Source organism: Dama dama, chromosome 19 (genome assembly GCF_033118175.1).
Source record: "Dama dama isolate Ldn47 chromosome 19, ASM3311817v1, whole genome shotgun sequence".
NCBI classification, from domain to species: Eukaryota; Metazoa; Chordata; class Mammalia; order Artiodactyla; family Cervidae; genus Dama; species Dama dama.
Genome location: NC_083699.1, coordinates 70,713,605 through 70,738,740, shown reverse-complemented (window position 1 = coordinate 70,738,740; position 25,136 = coordinate 70,713,605). Strand labels below are relative to the sequence as shown.

The window sequence follows — 25,136 nt, the reverse complement described above, 5'->3', positions numbered from 1 at the left end:
ACTCCAGGCTTCCCTGTCCTTCACCGTGTCCCAGAGTTCGCTCAAACTCATGTCTGTTGAGTCTGTGATGCCATCCAACCATCTCATTCTCTGTCATCCCTTTCTCCTCTTGCCTTCAACCCTTCCCAGCTTCAGGGTCTTTTCCAGTGAGTCAGTTCTTTGCATCAGGTGGCCAAACTATCGGAGCTTCAACTTCAGCATCGTCCTTCCAATGAATATTCAGGGTTGATTTTCTTTAGGATGGACTGGTTTGATCTCCTTGCAAGAGGAGATCAAGAGTATTGTCCAACACCACAGTTCAAAAGCATCAATTCTTCAGTGCTCAGGTTTCTTTATGGTCCACATCCATACATGACTACTGGAAAAGCCATAGCTTTGACTAGATGGACCTTTGTCAGGAAAGTAGTATCTTTGCTTTTTAATATGTTGTCAGGTTTGTCATAGCTTTTCTTCCAAGGAGCAAATGTCTTTTAATTTCATGGCTGCAGCCACCATCTGCAGTGATTCTTGAGTCCAAGAAAATAAAGTCTGACACTGTTTCCATTGTTTCCCCATCTATTTGCCATGAAGAGATGGGACCAGATCTTAGTTTTTTGAATGCTAAATTTTAAGCCAGCTTTTTTGCTCTCCTCTTTCACCTTCATCAAGAGGCTCTTTAATTCCTCTTCACTTTCTGCCATTGGGGTGGTATTATATGCATATCTGAGGTTGTTGATATTTCTCCCCGCAACCTTAATTCCAGCTTGTGCTTCCTCTAACCCGGCATTTTACATAATGTACTCTGCCTTATTCAAGTTTTAAAATTCTAATTAGAGTAACAAAAAGAGGTTCATTTTGAAAGCTACAGATTCTGAATTGAAGCTTAAAACAAGCTCTCTTTGAATTACTGTTTCTGTTAGCATTTCTGACAGCCCTGCTAGGTTCACACCTCTTGGACAGGCGCCATTCCTGGTGTGTGCATGCTCAGTTGCTTCAGCTGTGTCTCACTCTTTGCAGTCCCATGAGCCCTCTAGACTCCCCTGTTCATGGAATTATCCCAGCAAGAAAATACTGGAGTGGGTTGCCATGCTCTCCTCCAGGGAATCTTCCCGTCCCAGGGATCGAACCTGGGTCTCCTGGTACTCCTGCATCACCAGCTAGGATCTTTACCACTTGAGCCATGTGGAAAGTGCCTCGATGTAAATAGAACCCCCAAGTGATTGGACAGAGTGGTTTTCCAGGGTTTTTCCAGCCACTTCCCTGAGTATTTTGTGGTTTGCTTGGAGATTTGACCAAGGCTGTCATCTCCTGTGGCAAGAACAATGACAACTCAAATATTTGCATATTCCAATCTCTCTCTCTATATATATATATATATACACACACATATATATGCATACATAAAATTCTAAAACATGGCATAAAGGACTTTGGGGCTATGATAAAGTTAAAGACCAAAAGATGGGGAGTGGATGCCAGCTGGATGATCCTGGCAGGTCCAACCCAATCACGTGAGTCGTTAAAAGCAGAACCATCTTCCTGGTTGTGATGGGCGGGAGAGGTGACTAAAGAACAGTGACCAGAGAGATGCCACTCTTCTGGTTTTGAAGATGGAGGAAGGGACCACAAGCCAAGGAATGCAGACGGCCTCTAGAAATTAGAAAAGTAAAAAATTCAGATACTTCCCTGAAAACCTCTGAAAGGAATTCTACCCTGCTAATGTCCTAATTTTACCCCAGGAGGCCCTACACAGAATTCTGACCTCCAGGACTAGAAGATAAGAAATTGGAGTTCTTTTAATCCATTAAGTTTGTGGTAATTTGCTACAGTAGCAATAGAAATTTTGAGCAATTCTTCAATAAGTCACTCTTTCAGTGTAAAAAAAAAACAAAATAAAACAGAACAAACAGAAAATTCCATATCCTTCTTGGCAAACTGGACCTGATTTAAATGTATGTAGTCATCCACTCCATAAAGACATTTGCAGTTTTTTCAGAACCTACAGGATGCTAAATTCTGTGCTACACTTAGCAACACAGAGATGAAAAGAACAGGAACTTCTCCTAAGAAGTCAGCTGTCTACTTGGGAGAAACAAATTCTTCATTCTCTTCCTCCTTCCCCATTCATTGAGCAAAGTATATGCACATGGAGGACTTGGGGCATTGATTTGATTGATGCTCCAACGATTCTAGTAAGTAGTAATATTATCATCCACATACTAAAGAGAAAACTGAAACACAGATCAAGAGCTTGCCAAGGTCATGTGGTATAAACGGTATGGTCAGAAACCAATCCCACACAGCCCAGCTCCAGAGCCCACAGCACTGAGTATTACAGCACACTGCCTCGTGTATAAATAATATACAAATAGTATGAATGTTAAGATGATAACAAAAACAATAGAGATGAGAGAGTGGGCTTGTTATCCCAGAGTGCTATAGGACATCAAAGTGATAGCTTCTTGAAGAAGATAAAAAATGGTGACATTCCATCTTACTATGCATTCCTAATACTACCTAAGATTTGCTCTTTGCCCATGTATCAGTTAGCTATTGCTGCAGGACATTCTGAAACTTTATGGCTTAAAAGGATAAGTATTTATGCTTATTCATCAGTCTGTGGGTCATCCAGATGGTTCTCTTGGACTCAATCACTCATCTGTGGTCCAGTGAAATTTAGGTGGACAGCTCTGCTTATTTAGGCTGAGCTTCCTCAGATATTGGAGGTCAGCTGGCTATGGGCTGGGATGCTCCCCTCTAAGTTTTGGGTGCACACACTGTTCTGATTGCTGCCAGTATCCCTTGGCTTGTGGTTGCCTGCCTCCACAGTCACAGGCTCCTCTGTCCAGGGGATTGTCCAGGCGAGAATGGACTGGAGTGGTTTGCCATTTCCTTCTGCAGGGGATCTTCCCAACTCAGGAATCAAGCCTGTGTCTCTTGCACTGGCAGGCGGATTCTTTACCACTAGCACCGCCTGGGAATTTCAGTCTTTGCCATAAAAGGTAACATATTCACAGAGTCTGGCTGCCCAGGTGGCTCAGTGGTAAAGATTCTGCCTGCCAATGCAGTAGACATGGGTTCGATCCCTGAATTGGGAAGATCCCTTGGAGTAAGAAATGGAAACCCACTCCAGTATTCTTGCTTGGGAAATCCCATGGACAGAGGAGCCTGGAGGGCTACAGTCCTCGGGATTGCAAGAGAGTCGAAGACAACTTAGCAACTAAGCAACAACCAATTCACAAATTCTAATAATTGGGATGCAGATATCTATTTTTTTTTCAGGGGGAGGGATTATTTAGCCCACTCAACTACAGCTCAAAGGAAATGCAAAGCAGGGTGTGTAGGAGCAAGAGTGCCTCGAATTTGGAAGGTCATCTTGAGTAAAAAGACAAGATGGTCCAGAAAGGGTTTACTGTGGAAGGGACAACCAAGGATGTGTGGGGAGAAACATCCTAGGCAGATACAAGCACAAAGGCAGTGATGGGGGGTGCATCAATATGACACAAGAAGTGAGGGCAGAGGAGAGACACAGTGAAGCTGGTTTTGGATGGATTAAGTTAAGGTGATCATGGAACCTCCAAATCCTGCACTGAATGGAGGGAAGACTTATAGGGGAAGGAAATGGAAACCCACTCCAGTATTCTTGCCTGGAGAATTCCATGGACAGAGGAGCCCTGTGGGCTCTGGTTCATGGGGTCACAAAGAGTCAGACACAACTGACCGACTGAGCACACACATGCTTAAAGAACTCTATGCTTAACGAGGAACTCATAGAACTCTATACTTAACGAGGAGGTGAGGTCATGGTCTAGGATGAGGTCAGCTCGGAGAAATCTGTAGAATGAAAAGAACAGAAGTCAGGGGACACAGCCATTCCGCAAACAATGTTTAAGGTATACTTGACTTTAAGTTCATTTGTCTACAGAAACCTGGATTTCTGTAAGCCTGGAAACAGTAAAGAACTTATCTCTTTTCTTGGACAGCATTCAAGTTAGGCAAGGCTCTGATCTCAGTCCATGGGAAATGGTCAACCCCCAAGCTGTAGAAATTCACAAGAGGACTTAGTATGTGTTTCTTCCTGAGACACTTTCATGATCACCACTGAATCACGCGTTTCTTCCACAGGCTTGCATCCTAACCTCCAGGATGTCTCCTACTCTGGGCCAGCATCCTAAACTTGTTGGGTGCAAGAGTGCATTGGCCACGTTAGTTTTGACAGCCAGGATTGATAGTGATTCTATCACAGGAAATCAAGACAGGCAATGGTGTTTTCTAATGGAGCAATTCTCTAAGAATACCTGCACAAAAAGGGGAAAACACAAAAAGAGGAAGATGCCTGGTTGAAGTTTACCTACTGTCATAATCTACTTACATGACAGTGTGAGAAGGCTAAGTATAAACTGATGAAGGTACTAATACTATCAAGGGGTCAGAATTACTATTCAGGTGTCGATAATCCTTATTTGTCACAGTTGAAATAAATATTTCATGAAATATTTTATATTTTTTAAAAATATATTTCTGCTTGCATTGATTTTTAAACTTTAAAAACATTTTATATAGAATATAGTTGGTTTACAATGTTGTTGCACTGATTTATTTTTCTTATATTTGGTCTTTACACACATCTCTCTCCTTTGTGATGATATACAGAATTTGTGAATTTGGGGGAATAAAAATTTATGTTAGAGTGAGATTTTATTCCACTATTGTTTGTGTTAAATCCTTGTTTAGTATTCATGAACAAACACAGAGAATGACATTTGACTTATCACAGTATTCATGCCCTCCCTAGATACTCTATGGATTATTTAATATAAATATTATAACTATCTCAGACTTCTAATATTACCCCAAACCCTGTATCTTACTATTGCTACCAAATTCAGTGGACTGGAACTATCTTTTGACAGATTAGTTCTAATAGTAAGCCATGTACTGTAGTCACATCAAACATATTTAACACGTTTGATACAGCTATAAGATGCCATAATCAACAAGAAGACAACTACTCTCTACTAAACTGAGGCCTCAGATGTGTTATGAAGACCTGGATCACTCTTTATGAAGTGGCTGAACCTGTTGTATAATTATGCTCAGAAGCATTAGCTCAGCATCAATCATGCCCAAACAAAAAGCCATTGTGCTGGGTTGACTGTTTCCGGCCTTGACTGTAAGCTGAAACTAACCTTGATCAATCACTCAGATCTTTCAGCAACATGAGTCTACGATGTATAGCTAAATTTTTTCTTTCCACTAGAGTATTCAGTCTCATATTGACCACTTTTATGGTTGAAATGGCCACTTGAAAACTCTTTGCCATTAAACAATTTTAGACCAAGTTCACTCTTCCCATATTTTATGAGGCGTGTACATGACAAGGGTGTTGGTCAAGGTTGTGATCTGTCCACACCTTCACATCCCAACTTTTCTTGAAGTCCCACTGTGGTACACTTCTAAACAAAGAGAGTAAGTACACATTCTAAGAAGCAAATTAGGCCTCCATCAAAATGTGGCCCCTGCTCCTCATGCTGTGAGTCACCCTAAACAGTGGCTCCCAACTTTGCTGCTTCTTAGAAGCATCTGAGATCCTTTATCGATGACCAAGGTCGTATAGAGTCAGACATGACTGAGAGACTGCACAACAGCCACAATGCCCGCCCCCCCCCGCCCCCAGTTCTATATACCCTATCGCTAGGCCAGCCTACTGGCCCTTGGGGACTGGCAGAGACAGTAGGCTTTGACCCTCCAGGTGATCTTGAAGCTTGAGAGAATTAATTACTGACATAAAGCATATAGAGCCCCTTTTCAATCAGTATCATGTCCAAGTCTTCAACCATGATTTTCCAAAAGTTTACTTAGATTTCTTGCATTTAAAAAAGACAATCTAATAATGAGGATGAGCTGGCTGCAAGGGAAACCACCATTTACAGCCACTGAGCTGTGTGCTGTGTACTTTTTTTTTATTTAATCCCCATGGCAGCCCAATGAGGAAGTTTTTATTTATTAGCTTCAGTCTGTAGATCAAGTATCTGGGGTTCAGCAAAGAAACTTGCTCAAGGCCAAACAGTCAGTGCATAACAGAACTAAGACATAAGGGCATATGTGTCAGATTCCAAGTCATCAGAATGAGATAAAGAGGTTGAAGGCTGTGGGGCTGTTTAGAGTGGGGGAGGCTAGCCAATCCTGGTTTATCAGAGGAAGTGAATCTAAACTGTAACTTGGAGGATAAGAGGAAGGCAGAGTGGGGAGACCAGAGGGGATCACGGGGGAAGAGAGAGCTGCTGGAAAAGAGGGAAAGAAGGAGGGAAAGAGTGTTCCAGGTGAGGGTGAGAGGGGAGGGCTGGGTACCAAGTACCAAGGTCTGGAGGTGAGAGAGAATATGCTGGTGATCCAGGTGAGGATGAATATGCAATGTCCCTAACTGACTCAGCAGGGCGTCTCTGGTAGCTCAGCAGGTAAAGAATCTGCTTGCAATGTGGGAGACCTGGGTTCGATCCCTGGGTTGGGAAGATCCCCTGGAGAAGGGAAAGGCTACTCACTCCAGTATTCTTGGACTTGCCTCGTGGCTCAGCTGGTAAAGAATCTGCCTGCAATGCAGGAGACCTGGGTTCAATCCCTGGATTGAGAAGATCCCCTGGAGAAGGGTAAGGCTACCCACTCCAGTAGTCTGGCCTGAAGAGTTCCACGGACTGTATAGTCCATGGAGTTGCAGAGTCGAACATGACTGACTGACTTTCACTTTCACATTCTAGCTGACTCAAGTAGAAATGGTGAGGTATCAAAATTAACTTATCAGGGAATCTATGAAGAAGAGAGTACTTCGAGTTTACACAATCTGAATTTATATATGATAATATAATAATAAGTTGAATTTCCTATTCAGTATTAGGAAAACGGCATATGATAATTCAGCAAGGATGTGAGAAAAGCTTATTACAGACAATAGGTGAAAAAGAAGGCTCTATTTTTAAGACCGGTTGTCTATTTTCTAAGATCATCGCCATCATCCATTCTAGAAGTGGATTTGATATCATCAACTGTAGTTTTTTCATTTAGTTAAAGAATCTAATTCTCAGAGCTTTTCTTCCAACAAGCAAGTGCAGAGACATCACTTTGCTGACAAAGGTCCATATAGTCAAAGCCATGGTTTTTTCCATTAGTCATATACAGATGTGAATCATAAAGAAGGCTGAGAACTAAAGAACTGATCCTTTCAAATGGTGGTGCTGGAGAAGACGCTTGAGAGTCCCTTGGACTGCAAGGAGATCAAACCAGTCAATCCTACAGGAAATCACTGGAAGGACTGATGCTGAAGCTGAAGCTCCAATACTTTGGCCACTTGATGCGGAGAGCTGACTCATTGGAAAAGACCCTTTTGCTGGGAAAGATTGAGGCCTGGAGGAGAAGGGAGTGACGGTATGAGATGGTTGGATGGCAACACTGACTCAATGGACATGAGTTTGAGTGAACTGTGGGAGACAGTGAAGAGGGAAGCCTGACGTGCTGCAGTCCATGGGGTCGCAAAGAGTTGGACATGGCTTAGAAACTGAACAACAAGACTCTGAGAGGGTCTGTGGCTTGTCCAAGGTCCTAGAAGCTGCCTAAATGGTCCTGAGGTGGTCCTGGGATATGGGGTGGTTGATTTTAGAACAGAACTCTTTTTTTATTCAGCCATACTTGTAGATGAGTCTATAAACAACACTTTCCTTCAGGCTTGTTTTAACCTCTTCCCTCCTAACTCATTTTATAGTGTTGAAAATACACATTATGCCTGCAAGCCCACATTTTGGGAATAAGGACATTTTCAGAAGTAATAACACGAAGTCAGATTAGATCGTCTCTCTTTTTCAGTTTACAAGTTGTCTAATTTCACTGACTTCTTGCATCGTGGGCAGGAGAACTCCTCCAGCATATTCCAAACATTTCATAAATCAGTTCACAAAGAGAGTAATATTCTGATTGCGTATAAAACAAACTGTGACACCATGTGCAGGGCATCCTTGAAACAGCAGATGCCTGGGAAGGAGCCGTGTGCCCTGGGGTCTGAATTGCTTCACACCTCGAGACCAGCAGGCCCTCCAATTCAGGGAGTGGTACTCAAACATTTTTTTTTTCCTTTTATTAATAAGTCTCATTAACTCTGGTTCCAGCTTTTGTTCCTCCCTCATTTTTGTAAGGAGTGTCCCCAGCACAATGACACAATGTTCTGCTTGTTTGCATGACCAAACACAGGAAGTGTAATGGGGAAAAGGACTGCTAATAAAAATGAGTTCAGACACTTGATATAGACGTGACAAATGCCAAGCTGATTTCCATGCAGGAGATTCTGGCCTCATTTTATGTGAAAATAATGTAATAAAACAGGACCAAAGGAGCGGCACAAATCTAATTTCAGCTTCTGAAACAATATAAATGTACTGCTATCTTATAATAAATATCCCTTAAAGTGGGGTCACTTTTAATGCATTTAGTATTTGTGTATATGTGTGTGCCAGTGTAGGTATGTGTATATCCATCTATCTGTTACCTATCTTTTATCTATCAAAAAATGTCCTTCTACACATTAAAATAGAACTCAGATTTCTCAATAATCTGATAGCACCAAAAAAGACCTAGTAAGTGCCTACTCAGTTATGATAAATAGTATAGTGTACTGTGTCTTTAATAGGTATTATTTGATGTTAAATGATTAACCTCAAATTAGAATACTTTAAAAGAAACATATCAGGTAGTAACAATTAAAAAATATGTCTGAAGAGAAAATAAAACCATATACACAGATTACAAGGTAAAACTTGATCAGTTTATTTTCTTCTCTCTTTCTCTCTATGTCTATATATAATATGGGTACAATATATTATAACAATTTTATATGATACATAAAATAGATATATCACATGTGCATATATGACACATATATTTTGCACATATATACAAAGGAAAATAGAACTGGCAAGAGGGAGGGGACATATGTATACCTATGGCTGATTCATGTTGATGTTTAACATAAAAGAACAAAATTCTATAAAGCAATCATCCTTCAATTAAAAAATAAATTATTTAAAAAAATGTCTCTTTCTATATATATGTTTATGAAGCAATTCTTTCTCACCTGTAAAGAGCAATGCCATTCTCCATTTAGCTATCATACTCATATAAGGTGATTGGATTAATGGTCTCAAATGGATCTATAAGATTGATAGGGTCAAAGCAGAGAAAATACCCTCATAAGAAGGCTCAAGAGCTTCTAACATTTAACCAGTCATTTTCCCAGGCAGTCTCAGGTGAGGTGAAAATGAAGGAAGGTGAAAAGAGAAGAATCCAGGATGGAGAACAATGGCAGGGCAGAAGCAACAGAAACAAAGTGATCAATTCTTAAACACCATCTGTTTCTGTAACTGTGGCTACTCCTACATTGATACCTTGATGTCCTGTTTCATTTTTATTTTTCCAGTTCTGACATTTTCAATTGGCCTTTGATACCATGTGAATAAAGGAGTTCAGTCCAGGCCAGTACAAACTTATTCACAGGACTGTCTCACTTTCGCAACTCCCCCACCAGCCTGCCTTCTGACGGCTCCAGTAATTTGGATTTAAATCATGCTAAATCCCATCTCCTCTTCTACTTGCTCTTAATGATTAATCTGCTCCTCTGCCAAGAAAAGATGACACTCCTTGTCATACTTCCAGTTCCTGTGGTCAAAATTAATTAATTCAACCAATATTTATTAAGCATTACTGTGAGGTAGACAGTGAGCAAACAATGAAATTCTCCCTGCCTCCACAGTCCTCTATAAAAATACAGAAAGGATAACTCTTCTCCTCTGAACTTAGAATATGTATTCTTAAAGGAGTTGAGCTGAAAAAACCATTTAATGCATTTAAAATTATGTGCTTTAAAATTATTTAATTCATCAAAGTACCTAGCAAACTATACTGGTTGATAACCAATTATTTTATCAAACTTCTAATGGAAAGATTTTTATCCTTGGGAAAGAAAATTACTTTATTTTTCATTCTGTCTTCAGCCAGATCTGAAGCTATCAGAATTAGCTTTTGGGTTCAATCACAAAAAGGAAGTTGATCATAGTGAACTCAAAGAGCCAATCAGATTTTTCTACCAAATAAGTACAATGGAAACAAGATCTCATCTAAGTGTGGAAACCATGATCTCATGCCCAAATTTTAGGGAAATGAAGCTTATGTCTAATTATCATTAATATCAGTAATTATTATTCCTTATTTGTTAAACTTGTACCTGTAAAGGACAAATCTAAGATATCAGCCTTTTATAGCTTTTTTAAAATTAATTTTTAAAATTGTAGTATAGGTGTTTACAATGTTGTGTTGGTTTCAGCTGTCCAACAAAGTGAATTAGTTATATGGATACATATATTCACTCTTTTTTAGAGTCTATTCCGATACAGGTCATTACAGAGTACTGAATAGAGTTCCTTGTGCTATAAAGTGGGTCCTTATCAGTTATCTGTTTTATTTATAGTAGTGTGTATGTATCAACCTCAATCTCCCAATTTACCCCTCTCCTCCCTTTCTCCTTTGGTAACCATAAGTTTTTTTTTCTACATCGGTGACTCAATTTCCATGTTTAAATAGGTTCATCTGCATCATTTCTTTAAACTCCACATATTAGTGACATCATTTGATATTTGTCTTTGACTTACTGAGTTTTTAAAAAAATAATTTGGAAAACAATAGGTCTTTTGTCAAGGTCTTGTTATCTCAGGTAATTAGGTTTTTTTTCCAAACATGTCTTTATTATTCTTTCTGACCATATTTTATAATGCAAGAACAACCATAGCTTTATCGGTATTTGTATACATCCCCTTCTGTGTTAAGGCAAAAGTTATATAAGCTCACAGAAGATGAGCATGCTCTAGTTCTCATATTTGTTTTTGTCTGGATGGCTTTGCTCTGTATTTATTATTGCTCAGTTGGGTAAATTTAAAACTATCATAACTATCATAACTAAATTTAAAACTATCATAGTGTTTTGTAGAAAAGTATCTCTAGATGACTGAAATCTTTATCAAATCCCCCGAATCTCACATTGGCCAGATGTGAGACTTACTGGCATGAAGGGTACTCAGCTTCCTGCCTCTGACCCATAATTTTATATATGAAAGTCATCGTCAAAGCTTGCAAGACCAGTTGTATTGAGCATGTCCAGATACCAAACCTCCCCTCTGTGATTTCAAACAGTCAACAGCTGCTCAGCCTGTTCTTCCCATCACTGTTCATGATTGCGTTAGAAAAAAATCCACCTTTAAAAAAAAAAAAAAATTGTGAAAACTGAGAACAGCAAAGCAACCAGTGGCAACGAAGAGACATGATGCCATTATCAAGCTCAGCTCATTTTCTTGGGCTCTTGCCCAATGGGACTAAATTCCCTTTCCAGCAGGGGATGGTTTCAGCTGACCTGCTGTGAATATCCCAAGTGAGTCACCGCCGTTAACTCCATGAGCGCCATTTGCTGTCCACTTGGACATTTCTGAACAGCTGCTGGGCTCCAGTGCCAACTTCTAACTGGAAATATGGCTGGTCTGACTCAGTTTCAGAAGGGGGAAAGGACAGGGAGAGGGAGGGAGTGGAGGAGAGAGAAAACACACATGCCTCCTCTCAAAAAAAGACTGACAACTCTGTTATTTTTTTCTCCATCGATTACGGTGGAAATGCATTTTGAAGTGAGAATACTAAACGCAGCTTATCACATTCTCTGTTTTGTCTTCTATTATTTTACTCATGAAGTTGGGTTAGGGGTTTTATATTGAAATAATTCATTGATGTGGAAACTTGCAGCCTGTAAGATGTCACTCCATTCCCACCTTTTTAGACATATTCATCATCTTATTTTCCAAACACAAAAGTGAATATTTCCTTTACTCTAAAAATATTTTTTCATAAAATTGAAAATCCATTTGATTCAATCAACAACTTTTTTTGGAGCATTTGCTAGAACAGCCTTCTGGACTAGACATTAACAAGGATTCTGAGAAACATCAGACATGATCCCAAGATTCAAGAATTTATAATAAAATGAAGAGAAAAGGCCTGTTTAAGTAGATGGTCCAGGAACAATATAAGGGAGTGTGCATAAAAGTGCCGGATGCCTGGTAAGCTACCAGGGGCTGTAGGAACTCAGAAGGGCTCTGGGCTGGTGGTTTTAAATCTGGAATGATGGTAACTGATACTAACAACTGAAATTAAATTGACTTTATAAACATGGGCTATGTGTCATAACTGGGCGTGCAGCCTCAGTGTCTAAGTTAAAGGCTGAAATATGCTCACAGGACCTCAACGTTTCATTCCCGGGGAAGTCTGTGATTTATGTATGCATCGTTGTGTGCACAGACACATATATACATTTTTCAAAAACTCTTGTATTACCAGAAACACCAAAGAGGTGGTGGTGTACTTGCTCTCTGGAGAATATTTATCTACCATCTTGTGGGCAGTGAACAAACAGCAATCCAGGTTTCTGGGGGTTTATCAAGACTTAGAAAATAGATTAATAGGGTTAAAAGAGTTGTTTCACTTTGAAAACTCCCCCTACCCAACTATATTCATTTCTTGAAAGGAAATTTCAGAGGGGGGCTACAATAGGCTATTTCTTACCTTCTTTTATGATGATGACTTATGATAGACTTACAGAATTTTTGAAACAATTTCAGCACTTACAAATCTTTCCCCTGGGTGGTAAAAGTAGAAGTGTTCTTCAGTGATCATTTGTGCTTTGAGTTAATTTACCTGTCACTATGTCATATGATGTGTGTTGGCCCAGCAGTAAAGAATCTGCCTGCCAATTCAGGAGACACAAGAGATGTGAGTTCGGTATCTTGGTCAGGAAGATCCCCTGTGGTAGGAAATGGCAACTCACTCTAGTACTCTTGCCTGGAAAATTCCATGGACAGAGCAGCCTGGTGGGTTACTGTCCATGGGGTCACAAAGCATCGGACAGGACTGAGCAACTAACCCTAACACACACTCTGTCATTTACTCCAATTCATTCGAGACTTGGGTAAAAAGAGCTTGTTCTCGAAATGCTAGGATAATGCTTGCTGACTGAATGAGTGAGTGTACATAATTAATCTCAAAGTACTTGGTTGTGATGTGACCGCAAATTCAGTATGGAAAAAATTAAGCCTGAAGTTTTAATCCTGAGGTGGCTTGCAAATATTAGAAAATAATAAATCCAAAAGAGCACTTTGGTTTGGGGTCCTAAAACCAACTACCAGTTTTCCCTGTAATTTCCTAATTTATGTCTAAGGCTGCTAGAATAATTGATGAACTATTTTCGGTTTTCCCTAGATGCAAAAAAAAAAAAAAAAAAATCACACTTATAATTGAAACATCACCCTTATCTCGAATTTCATATAATCAAGTCTGTCTTAGACCTTATTTATGGGCTTGATGAGGACAAAAGAGCTTTTCTTCAAACAGGGAGCCAAGCCAGAAAGGCAGACACTCTAAAGGGAACAACGACTTATGCAGTGAATACGGACCATGAATGATACTACAAGTCAATTCATGAGTAATTTTGCTTTAATACTGTGGTACAGTGGTAAACTCAGAAGCAGAGAAACAAGAAGGAGAAATAAGGAAGGTGGGTTCTATGGAAAAATGGATGAAGACCTAATTATATATGAGGGAAAGTTAAGAGGAAAAAGAGAACAATTGACCCTGGGTTCTCAGAATGCCCTTGCTCCATGGTTCTGGGCAGGGAGCGAGAGGGAATCTTAGCCAACAAGAGCAATATTAATCCAATAAATATTTACTGAAGTGCTTATTATAAGTCAGGCATTCTTCTGAGTAGTGGAGATACTATTGTGAACCAAACCAACTCCTTGGTACTATGATCCTCACATTTCAATGTGGAAAATATATAATAATAATAAATATATATATATATAATAAAATACATATCTGTATTACAAATTCAAGTAGACATTATAGTCTAATGTCTGTGATAGAATAAGTCTATCATATAATTATAATACCAAGAGTCAAATGGCTAATGTGAAAAATAACACAGGGGAATGTGATGTTAATTCCAAGTATGTGGCACTGTGAACAAGCAGGTGACTTTCACATCGCAACAAGATTTGCTTGTCCTTAGAGCACAGTGTTGCTTCCCTTTCACTTTTCACTTTCATGCATTGGAGAAGGAAACGGCAGCCCACTCCAGTGATCTTGCCTGGAGAATCCCAGGGCCGGGGGAGCCTGGTGGGCTGGCGTCTGTGGGGTCGCACAGAGTCGGACACAGCTGAAGCGACTTCGCAGCGGCAGCAGCAGGGCGCAGTGCCCTTGGTGGGAGTGGGGCTAGGACAGGGGTGATAAAATATCTAGAGAGGAGCCACAACATCCAGACTTCAAATTTCATATGATCTTACACACCCTGCTAAGAAACCTCATTTTTCTTCTGTAAGCAAAACAGGAGCCAAGGAAGAATTCTTAAGAAGGGAAGTGACACGGCATTCTTTGTATATATTAATAGATCAGTTTCACAACAGTATAGAAAGTGGCTTTGGGGTGAACAACTTCAGAGATAGGGGTCTCAGTTAGGAAGCTAGTTGTTTCTATACTATCAGTTCAGTTGAGAGGATTAAATGTAGGCCTCAGTGAATCTGGGAGTCTGAGCATTAGATAGATGGAATTCTAGACCAGATGACCACTGTGAATAGCTAACCCAGTTAACTTGCCTAGTGGAAGTGGATTGAGCGGTTTCTCTTAGCTCCACTTTACCTGTTTGGATTCCTTGCTCTGGTAACAGCAGAGCAGTCTCTGTTGTACAGTCTGTATCACAGTTAACAGTTACACATTCTGGAAAAATATGAAAGTATCAATTACTGAAGATATTGGAAAGACACAAAATGACACAAAGCTAAGGCAGAGACTGAGAGGCAGTGATATTTGGAAGAAGGAAATAATAACTGATAAATCTTCTTGCAACTGTTTTGTTGTTACTGTTTGTTTTGCCAGATAGGAGGTCTCAGTCTGGCAACTAAAACTTGGATAGACTTGAAGAGCCCAAAGACCTATTCTGGGGAGACCAAACGAAATAGGAGATAGCCAGAGAATTCTATATAAGATTTGTTGCATAAATTCTATGTCTCTGAATTATCCTTGAAATATGCATAAGGAAGATTCCAAACAGTTCAGGCGAGGCTAAAGGAAGTAAACAGAGATTTTAGCTGCTGCCCACCACAAGGATGACAAAATTAGAACTTGATTCTAACCAAATTAACTGCCCACTCAAAGCAAAAGAATCAATGATCTTTGGAGGAATATAAATGGAGAATCCAGTGTCCCTAAAACATATTTTTACAATGTTCAGTTTCATTAGGCATACAGACAAACTTACTAAACATACCAAGAAACATAACAGAAACTTTATAGAAAAGACTTAATGGAATTTGGTTTCAAAATGACCCATACATTGCAATTGGCAAACAGGGATTTTGAAGTAAATATTTTAATTATCATCCAAAATATGAAGAAAAGATATGTGTAATAAATGAAAAGTGCTAAATAGAAACTGTAAATAATAGCAAAGTAGGACTGAAAAATATAATACCTGAAGAAAAAAATCAACCGGATGGGCTTAACAACTAGGAAATGACACGGGAAAATCAGTGAAGCTGTAGATTAATACAGTTATAAAGTCTAAAGAACAAGGAGAAAAAATATTGGCCTGTGGGACAATATCAAGAATCCTAATACATGTATAAGTTGAGTCCTAGAAACAATAGGGCATAAAAAAATATCTGAAGTAATAATAACTGAAAATTTCCTAAGTTTGGTGAGATAATTCTAGAGTCAAGCTCAGCAGACTCAGTCAAGATACATAAAAAATCATAATGAGGCCTCTGTGATTAAAGAAAACCAAAGATTACAAAAAAGTTCTTAGAGCAGCCAGAGAAAATGACACGTTATATCCAGTGAAACAATAGTATATAAGTAGCTGATAACTTCTCATCAGAAACTATGGAAGCCAATGGGGGAGGGAGGTGGGAGCGGGGATCAGGATGGGGAACACATGTAAATTCATGGCTGATTCGTGTCAATGTATGGCAAAAACCACTACAATATTGTAAAGTAATTAGCCTCCAACTAATAAAAATAAATGAAAAAAAAAAAGCAAAAAAAAAAAAGAAACTATGGAAGCCAAAAGGCAATGAATCAATTTGTTGAAATGATTAAAAAAAAAAAAAAAACTTTCAAGTTAGAATTCTATATCTAATGAGAAGAAACTTCAAGAATGAAAGCAAAATAAACCCATTTTTAATTAAGTAAAAATTAAGAAAATTTATTGTCAGCAATCTGTACTGCAAGGTATGCTTTAAGGAGCTCTCCAGACTGAGAAAATTGATGCTAAGTACAAATTGACTCTTCAGAGAAAAAAATGAAGAACACTAGGAATAGGAAACATGTGGGTAAATAAAAAAAGACTATAAGCAAAAAAATTACAATTTTGTACTATGAGATTTATAAAGCATGTAGATGATGAAGCTGAAGTTCCAATACTTTGACCACCTGATGCGTGGTCCAATGAGCCGACTCATTGGAAAAGTCCCTGATGCTGGGAAAAATTGAAGGTGAAAGGAGAAGGGGATGGCAGAGGATGAGATGGTTAGATAGCATTCACCAACTCAATGGACAAGAATTAGAGCAAACTCTAGGAGATAGTGGAGGACAGAGTCTGGTGTGCTGCAGTCCATAGGGTCACAAAGAGCCGGACACTACTTACAACTGAACAACAACAACAATGATATTTATGCCAATTAAAGCATAAAGGATAGGAAACCCGGAACTATATAATTGCTAAGTTTGTGCACTTACATGAAGTGATATGATATTAACTCTAAGTGGACTGTTAAAAAATGTATAATCAGTCCCTAGAGCAACAGCTAAAAATTAATGCAAAGTGGTGTAGCTACAAAGCCAATATAGACAGCCCCTGGCTTACAATGCTTCAAGCTATGATTTTGCAACCTTAGGATGTTGTGAAAGTGATATGCCTTTGGTAGAAACCATACTTCAAATTCTGAATTTTTATCTTTTCCCAGGCTAACGATATGTGGTATGATAGTCCCTTGTGATTCTGGGCAGCAGTGGCAACACACAGCTCCCAGTCAGCCACATAAATCATGGGGGTAAACAACCAATACACTTTTCTGTACCCATAGAGCCATTGTTTTTCACTTTCAATATGGTATTTATTAAATTATATGAGATATTCACCATTTAGTTGTAAAATAGGCTTTGCGTTAGATCATTTTGCCCAGTGTAGGATATTTAAGGTAGGCTAGGCTAGGCTAGCTTGAGCCACCAGGGCTTCCCTGGTGGTTCAGACGGTAAAGAATGTGGCTGCAATGTGGGAAACCTGGGTTCAAACCGCTGGGTTGGGAAGATCTCCTGGAGAAGGGTAAGGCTGCCCACTCCAGGATTCTGGCCTGGAGAGTTCCATGGACAGAGGAGCCTGGCAGGCTATACAGTCCATGGGGTCGCAAGAAGTCGGACATGACTGAGCGACTTTCACTTCACTTTACTTCAGACTAAGCTATGATGTTTGGTAGGTTAAGTGTATTAACTGCATTTTGGAAAATATTTTACTATTTTCAACTTAAGATGAGTTTACCAGGACGTAGCCCCACTGTAATTCAAGAAGATCTGTAGATGAATTAAAATGAATTCTAAAACAATATGTAGTTAGCCGAAAACAAAGCAGGAAATATTATTTCCTCCCTGCTGAGTTCATTCACTTCTATTGACTGTACTGCCACTTACAAGATGACTTACAAGATGACAAAAACCAAGCATTTATCATCAATGAACATCTCTCTCCTAAGATCCAGACAGTAGAGCTAACACAGAGGTAAAAATGAGAAGCCTGTGGCTAGACAAAGCCTTTTTTTCTAATTCAGGGTATTTGGAAACTGGAATTTTTTTCATATGACAATCCAGATTTAAAGGTCTTCCTTAAAAAAGTGAAAATCTGGGATATAGATCCTGAATTCTTATAACAGCATCATCAGAGTAAGCTGCATAGTGGCTCTGTTCCTTAGACTGGACATTTGCCATTCCCTACATACAGCATGACTGCTGAATGAAAAAAACAGATGAATGAATTATATCCTTAAACCCACTGTTATGAACACTATAAACCTTATAGTGCAATCTGTGTGATACATTAGTGTTTTTATCGACCCAAGTCACAACCACCTGAACTGAATTTGCAGTCAACCAGGTCCCTTTTCCCAAGGAAGTTCAACTTAAATAGGTCTCTCTATTTTGTATCTTCGTAGTTGACTTTCTGAATCTCAGTGCTGACTTTCCTTTCTATCCTTAGTCGATTTCACATCATTGGTTTCAGGCCATCATCACAGCCAGCTGAGATATTCCGGAATCCTGATTCTGTCATCTACCAGAGGAACTTTCCTTGTCTGTTCCATGCCATTTTAGAAATCAAACACTACGCCTTCTGGGGTTTTCAATTTAGGTGGAACCAATCTTTGGCGACAACTAAGTTGATGTGTAATTAGTGTCATTTTTTAAATAATTTGACTTAGGAACATCTCACAGATGACATTCTATCTTTATCTGAAGCTAAATCAATGTTTAGAGGCATGATTTTATGATTCATATTTTTATTAATGTTTGCTTGTTGACCATAGTAATCTTTCCTCTTGACACATTTTTCAGTGTCAGGAACACAAAAAATTTGAATTGATGGTGGCAGAAAGAGAACATTAGGCAGAACATGAAGGGGAGATTGAGGTACGGGCTGGGTTCTGATTAGTGCTAGGAATTAGGCAGCCTCTGTGGAACTCTCTGATCCAAAGTTTCATTGCTTTTTGCCCCTGGGAATGTGAGAATCTGGGAATGGTTTGCAAATATTTTCATACCCCTCCCATCTTCGTCATCAGAAAGAAGAGCATTCTTTTAGCTCCCTCTTCTTTTTACTGGCACACACTGAAAGAAAAATGCAAGACTTAATATACATCTGGGAAACAAAGGTTGCCACATATACATTCAGACTGTTAAACAGTATTTGGGAAAATGAACAATTTTGGTTTACATGTGTATAAGTCTTGAATTTATGCCCTTTTATGGTGAATATCACACTGCTTCTCTGCTATGCCTCAGGTTCTGAAATGAGGAAGAAAATATAATTCAGGAAAAACTGATGACGACTTAAGCTAAGAGTAGTGTTATCATTGTGAATCAATTATCTCCTGCAATAGACAGAAGAGTGAAGAGCCAGCCATCCTTCCCTTTCAACTGGTCCAAGAGGCTCTCTGGGTTAAGGTACAACATCCCTGAAGGAGGGGTTGTGTCCTGGCTTATATAAAAGAAACAAATAGAAACCAGTTTAGAGGTTTTAGAAATTATGTCTTTGATGTCTAGGAAAATCACCCCAAACAATCAAAACATTATATAACCCTTTTACTGAGATATAAAATCTACCACAGAAACCAGCCACTAAAACTCAAAGGGCGCACCAATCGTGGTGGAGATCTTTTAGGAAGAATATGATCAAGTGTGAGATATAACAATAAAACAGAGTGGGTGTGTAACTCTTCTCATCTTCAAAGAACCTCATAAGATTTATCTAGTAAACGCCATCGCTGAGATGGCAGGTGGTGTCTTCACCTCACTCTGCACATGATAACCCCAGGAAAGGGGAGTGGGCCACCCCGGGACACTCAATGGGTATCAGAACTGACACAGTCTGGGAATCTAGATTTCTCACTGTGAAGTGAAAGAGGCTGCCATGCTTTCTGAAAGCCCCAGTACCCCAGGTTCCAGTCCAAAGGCCAGCAGATTAGAGGTTCAGGGGCGTTGATGATGCAGATGAAGTTTGAAGGTGGTCTCAAGAATTTCTGCTTGCTCAGAGAGGTTGGTCTTTTTATCTCGTTTAAACCTTCAACAGATCGGACAATGCCCACCCACATTTTAGAGAGTGATCTGCTTTTACTTCACCAGTTTAAATGCTAACCTCACCCAAGAAACACACTTGAAGTTGAAATATAAAATTTATCATAGTTACATCATAAAATGGATAACCGATTCCAAGAGAATAATTTCAATTTTTGAATAAGTTGGTATCACTCCTGAACAACTGCTTCTTCAGAATATAAATCAAGTAATGCCTTTTTGTGGGCCTCGCTGGTGGCTCCGATGGTAAAGAATCTGCCTGCAATGCAAGAGATGTATGTTTGAGCTCTGGGTCAGGAAGATTCCCCTGGAGAAGGGAATGGCTACTCACTACAATATTCTTGCCTGGAGAATTTCATGGACTGAGAAATCCTGCTGGGCTACAGTCCATGGGGTCACAAAGAGTCGGATGTGGCTGAGAGACTAACATGCCCACTTTTCATTGTTTTCAATGCCTTTTGTAGAGAGAAAGCTGGATTATGATCAAGGTTATTGTGTTACTACTGTGGGTTATGATAGGGAATAGAAATTATGAAACAAAATTTGAGACACTCGTGTCATTCTGCAGAAGCTTCTGGGGTCGCTATGAGCCTGCTTGAGGTCTTTGTGCAAAAGTATCTTGTAATGACTGTTGGCAAGATGAAGAGCAGGTTGAATTTCACCCTTTAACCATAGTACATGAGGTCTGGTTTTGTGCGGCCTGTGTATGCCACCATACCGTCTATGAAATATGACCTTAGACCGTGTTGTAGTCCAAATCTGGTTACACTCTAGTGAGGATGCAATTTAATGACGAGCCACTTATGTCAGAAAAATTATACTGATCTACAGGCCAAATATAATAAAATAGTGTAAATGCAATGGAATCTGTCTTTTTAAAGTTAGGCAGGAATTTGCCCTATTTTTAAAGGTATACTGGACAGATAAGCCACCTTTTCTGGGAATCTATTGTAGGGTCTTCAACTAAAACACCAAAAAATTATTCCTTGTGTCAAAGCAAAGTCGATGGAATTTAAGTAAATTCATCATTTCATTCTGTTAAGAATATAAGGAAACAATGTATTTTCTTCTGTTATTAACAGCACAATGACTTTTAAGAATATGAAGGATAACAGAATTCTGGGGTTGAGACTTAGGAGTAGACTATTTTTCCCATTGAACATAAAGTGATTTTAAGTCCTGACAAGCAGAAAAGAGAGCCAGACAATTTGAAGTTCACCTAAAAGTGTTTCTCACAGCTTTCCATTTCCCTGGTATCTTTCAGCCCCTGGACTGTCACGATAAAAGCTATTTTCCCTTTCACAACCATCACTGGGGTGTGGGAGTGAAGAAAGGGAAGAGCCTTGTTAGCTAGGGCCAAACCAGTCCTAGGGATCATGTGGTCAACCCTCACTTCCACCTACCAAAACCACCGCCAATAAAAATAATGACAACAGTACCTCCCACTTGGGTACCACATTTATTGTCAATAGGATTAATTCACACTCCCTTACTTAAAACTCTCGTTTTATGTTTATGTGCCAATAAATTAAAGCAAGGCAAAACATACACACATACACACACACACTGTGAGGTCATTATCATGTAAGGGGATTGTGGCTAAAAGAAAAGATTTAGTAATTTACATACAGACACATCACATGTGAGTGACGGAATAGGAATGGAAAAAAGACCCTCTTCCATATCTAGCAATCTTTCCAGATTCCACAGCATCCATAAGATCTGTGGGGTGTCTGCCTCTCCCCCTACTTCCTGCTTACTCATCCTCCTCCATCAAGGCTGCAATTTAGTCCATTTTCCTCTGACCATCCCAGATGGCGTGGGTTTGTAGAGGAGAAACGCATTGTTTGGTTTCTCTTTCCAATCCATCCTGAAAATCTGTACCACAATATGCTGAGGCAAAGAGCAAAGCAATCCATTCCCTTCCCCACTCATCATACTTGGATCCTATCTTCCCTTTTACCCACACAGCAAGGATGCACGAGAAATATGTAATCCATTGCGGCCTTTCATTTTATCTCATGTGTGGTGGTTTTAGTCACTAAGTCTCGGGGTGAGTTATGGGGGAGTCGAGGGGTACTGGGGGAATTAACACATTTTCAATAGGTTTCCCATATTTTTCCACATTTGCTTCTTTTTGTCCCCCTTCTCTACAAGAATGGTGCTTAAAAAAATTAATGCACATTTAATTCTTGCAATCCTATGGACTGTAGCCACCAGGCTCCTTTGTACCTATCTATATATTCCTGGGGCATCTCATGTTTATTTGGTTCAACGATAATCTTTTTTTTTTTTTTTTTTCTGATTTTGTTTTGTTTTTCTGATGTTTCCACAATTTACACATCTAATTGAAGGTTTGTGTTTCTTTTCCAGATTTCCAAGACTGTCTGTGGAAAACTGAAGATGTAAGCACACTTAACGTACAATAACATTACTCAGGTGTTAAAATTGTTGGGCCAATTCTTCTTCACTCTGCACCTACCCTTTGCTGTTGTTTAGTCACTAAATCATGACCTACTCTTTGTGACCCCATGGATTGTAGCCCGCCAGGCTCCTCTGTCCATGAGGTTTCCCAGGTAAGAATACTGGAGTGGGTTGCCATTTCCTTCTCCAGGGGAATCTTCCCAACCCAGGGATCCAACCTGCATCTCCTGCTGGGCAGGTAGGTTCTCAGGTTCTTTTTCTGAGCCACCAGGGAAGCCCCTATACCTACCTACCCTCTACCGCACTGAAATTGATCTTTTTTTTTGGTCTCTGAGCACTTCTAAACTGCTAAAGATACTTTCACTTCTAAACCCTGTTAATCACATGGACCAAACATTCTACCGCAGCAGCAAAAGAGATGTCTAGTAGGTTCATATATTTTAAAAGCCCAAAGAAGATCGGTTTTTTTTTTTTTCTCTCTTTTAAGCATGCAGCCACAGTTTTCTCAGAGTCCACAATTTTGATTTGAAACCGTATTTCCTTCTTGGGACACAAATTACACTGAAATATGGAGACCATTTTTCTGGCTTGTCCTCTTTGCATAATACCCTACTTAATCCTGGGATGGATTGAAGACCTAACTAAATACCCGCCGCCCCCCGCCCCCGCCCCCCGTTCATATTGAGTACACACCTTCCAAGCTCCCCAAACCAGTTAGGCATTATGGAGGGAGTTCTGCCATACAAATATTTTCCCAGTTGCTCTGTCTTGGCCACACCCACAAAACAAATGAAAATGTTCTAGAGCCTAGCGGGTGGTCAAATACAGCTCTGCTTCCAGCCTCTCCCGAGTCAGGCACACATTTGGCCTGAAGCTGTTTTGTTGTTTTGTACAAATGGAAGCCACTCAACTGCTTTCACACCTTATTTTAATGTCTTATTATTTCAAAGGGATCTCTGTTCTTATTGACATTAATTACCCATCAAGTTCAAAGGCTCTCTTGATTGTGAAACTCCTTCTAAGCCCTCGCCGATTAATCCAGCTTGTTATTAAATTAGAAGTATATTCGTGACCTGTTTTAATGAAGGGAATTTTATTATTGCTTTCCTAATATCCTTAATTATCACCTTGAAATCGCATGAATACTTTTCTAATCTCTGTTAAGAAGCTATGGGCTCACTCACTATTAGGTGAGCATTTAATGTCTGCTCTAATCTGGTTCTAAACCATCTTTTCAACCTCAAGGTTAACCGCTTGATTTTTCACCAACCCCCTTCTGCAGTCCCTCCCCCCACTCAAAGCCTCAGGTCTAACCAAATACGTTTACACTTTGATGTCTGGAAATGACCTGCACTTCTTATCAGTCTCTCTGCCTTACTCTGCTAGCAATAATGGTTTTCACAGAAACTATCTCACTGAACCTTCTGTCTCTACATTCTTCCTACCCCATTTCTCTGAGGTCACCCTGATCACTCTATTCTCAGGTCACAAAATTACTGTGGCCTCTGCCACACATGGCAGTTGTCACAAAGTCAGTTAAAACTTAATATTTATCTTGAGATTCAGATTCCATTGCTAGATTCTAAACTTCAAGGGAGTGAGAATGCTCTTCTATATCACTATGGCCTCACAGTCTGACAAAATAGGAGAACTGGACCTGGAGTCTAAAGAACTGGCAGGTGGTAGGTAGTTGAAGCTATCTTTTCTCAGCTCTGTGCTCTTGTATTATTCAACTTGTATTCCTTCTGGTCTCAGTTGCTCACTCATAAACTGGAGAAAATGCTTGTCTGTTTACCAGGAAGAAAAAAGCCCTGGGTCATCCTTGAGTCGCCACTATCTCTCCCTCCTAAGTCCAATTCTGCCAGCTTCTCCTCCATAGTACATCTTGGATAAAACCACGTCCCTCCACTTTCAATATGCCCACCTTGGTCCAAGTCCCACCAAATGTCACCTGGATGGCTGCAATGGTCACCTGCGTCTATCCTCCCAGCCTTGCCTGATGCTTCCTGCAGTCTCTTTCCACATGATCTTTTAAAGCCTATGCCAGAGAGTGTCACTGCTCTGCTCAGAAATAGCAGCTCAGTCACAGATATAGAAAACAAACTTATGGTTACCGGGTAGGAAATAGGGGAAAGGATAAAATCAGGATATTGAGGCTGACATATACACAAAATTATTGCAAATGGTGACTGCAGTCATAAAATTAAAAGACACTTGCTCCTTGGAAGAAAAGCTATGACAAACCTAGATAGCATATTAAAAAGCAGAGACATTACTTTTCTGACAAAGGTCCACCCAGTCAAAGCTATGGTTTTTCTAGTGGTCATGTATAGATATGAGAGCTGGACTATAAAGAAGGCTGAGCGCTGAAGAATTGATGCTTTTTAATTGTGGTGTTGGAGAAGACTCTTGAGAGTCCCTTGGACTGCAAGGAGATCCAATCAGTCCATCCTAAAGGAGATCAGTCCTGAATATTCATGGGAAGGACTGATGCTAAAGCTCCAATAGTTTGGCCATCTGATGTGAAGAACTGGCTCATTTGAAAAGACCCTGAGGCTGGGAAGGGTTGAAGGCAAGAGGAGAAGGGGACGACAGAGGATGAGATGGTTGAATGGCATAACTGACTCAATGGACATGAGCTTGAGCAAGCTCTGGGAGTTGGTGATGGACAGGGAAGCCTGGCGTGCTACAGTCCATGGGGTCACAAAGAGTAGGACACAACTGTGAGACTAAATTGAACTGATACATAAAACAAAGAATGAATAAGGGCCTAC

General features: G+C 39.8%; 1 long non-coding RNA gene across 1 annotated transcript in view; it reads left to right on the top strand.

Moving 5' to 3' along the window:
- LOC133073994 (uncharacterized) overlaps positions 1–22,659 on the top strand; it is a 68,813-nt gene extending 46,154 nt beyond the window's left edge. The window contains exon 3 of the long non-coding RNA XR_009697073.1: positions 22,312–22,659. This is a non-coding gene — a long non-coding RNA (uncharacterized LOC133073994). The remainder of the gene's footprint in view (positions 1–22,311) is intronic.
- Positions 22,660–25,136: the final 2,477 nt, after the last annotated feature.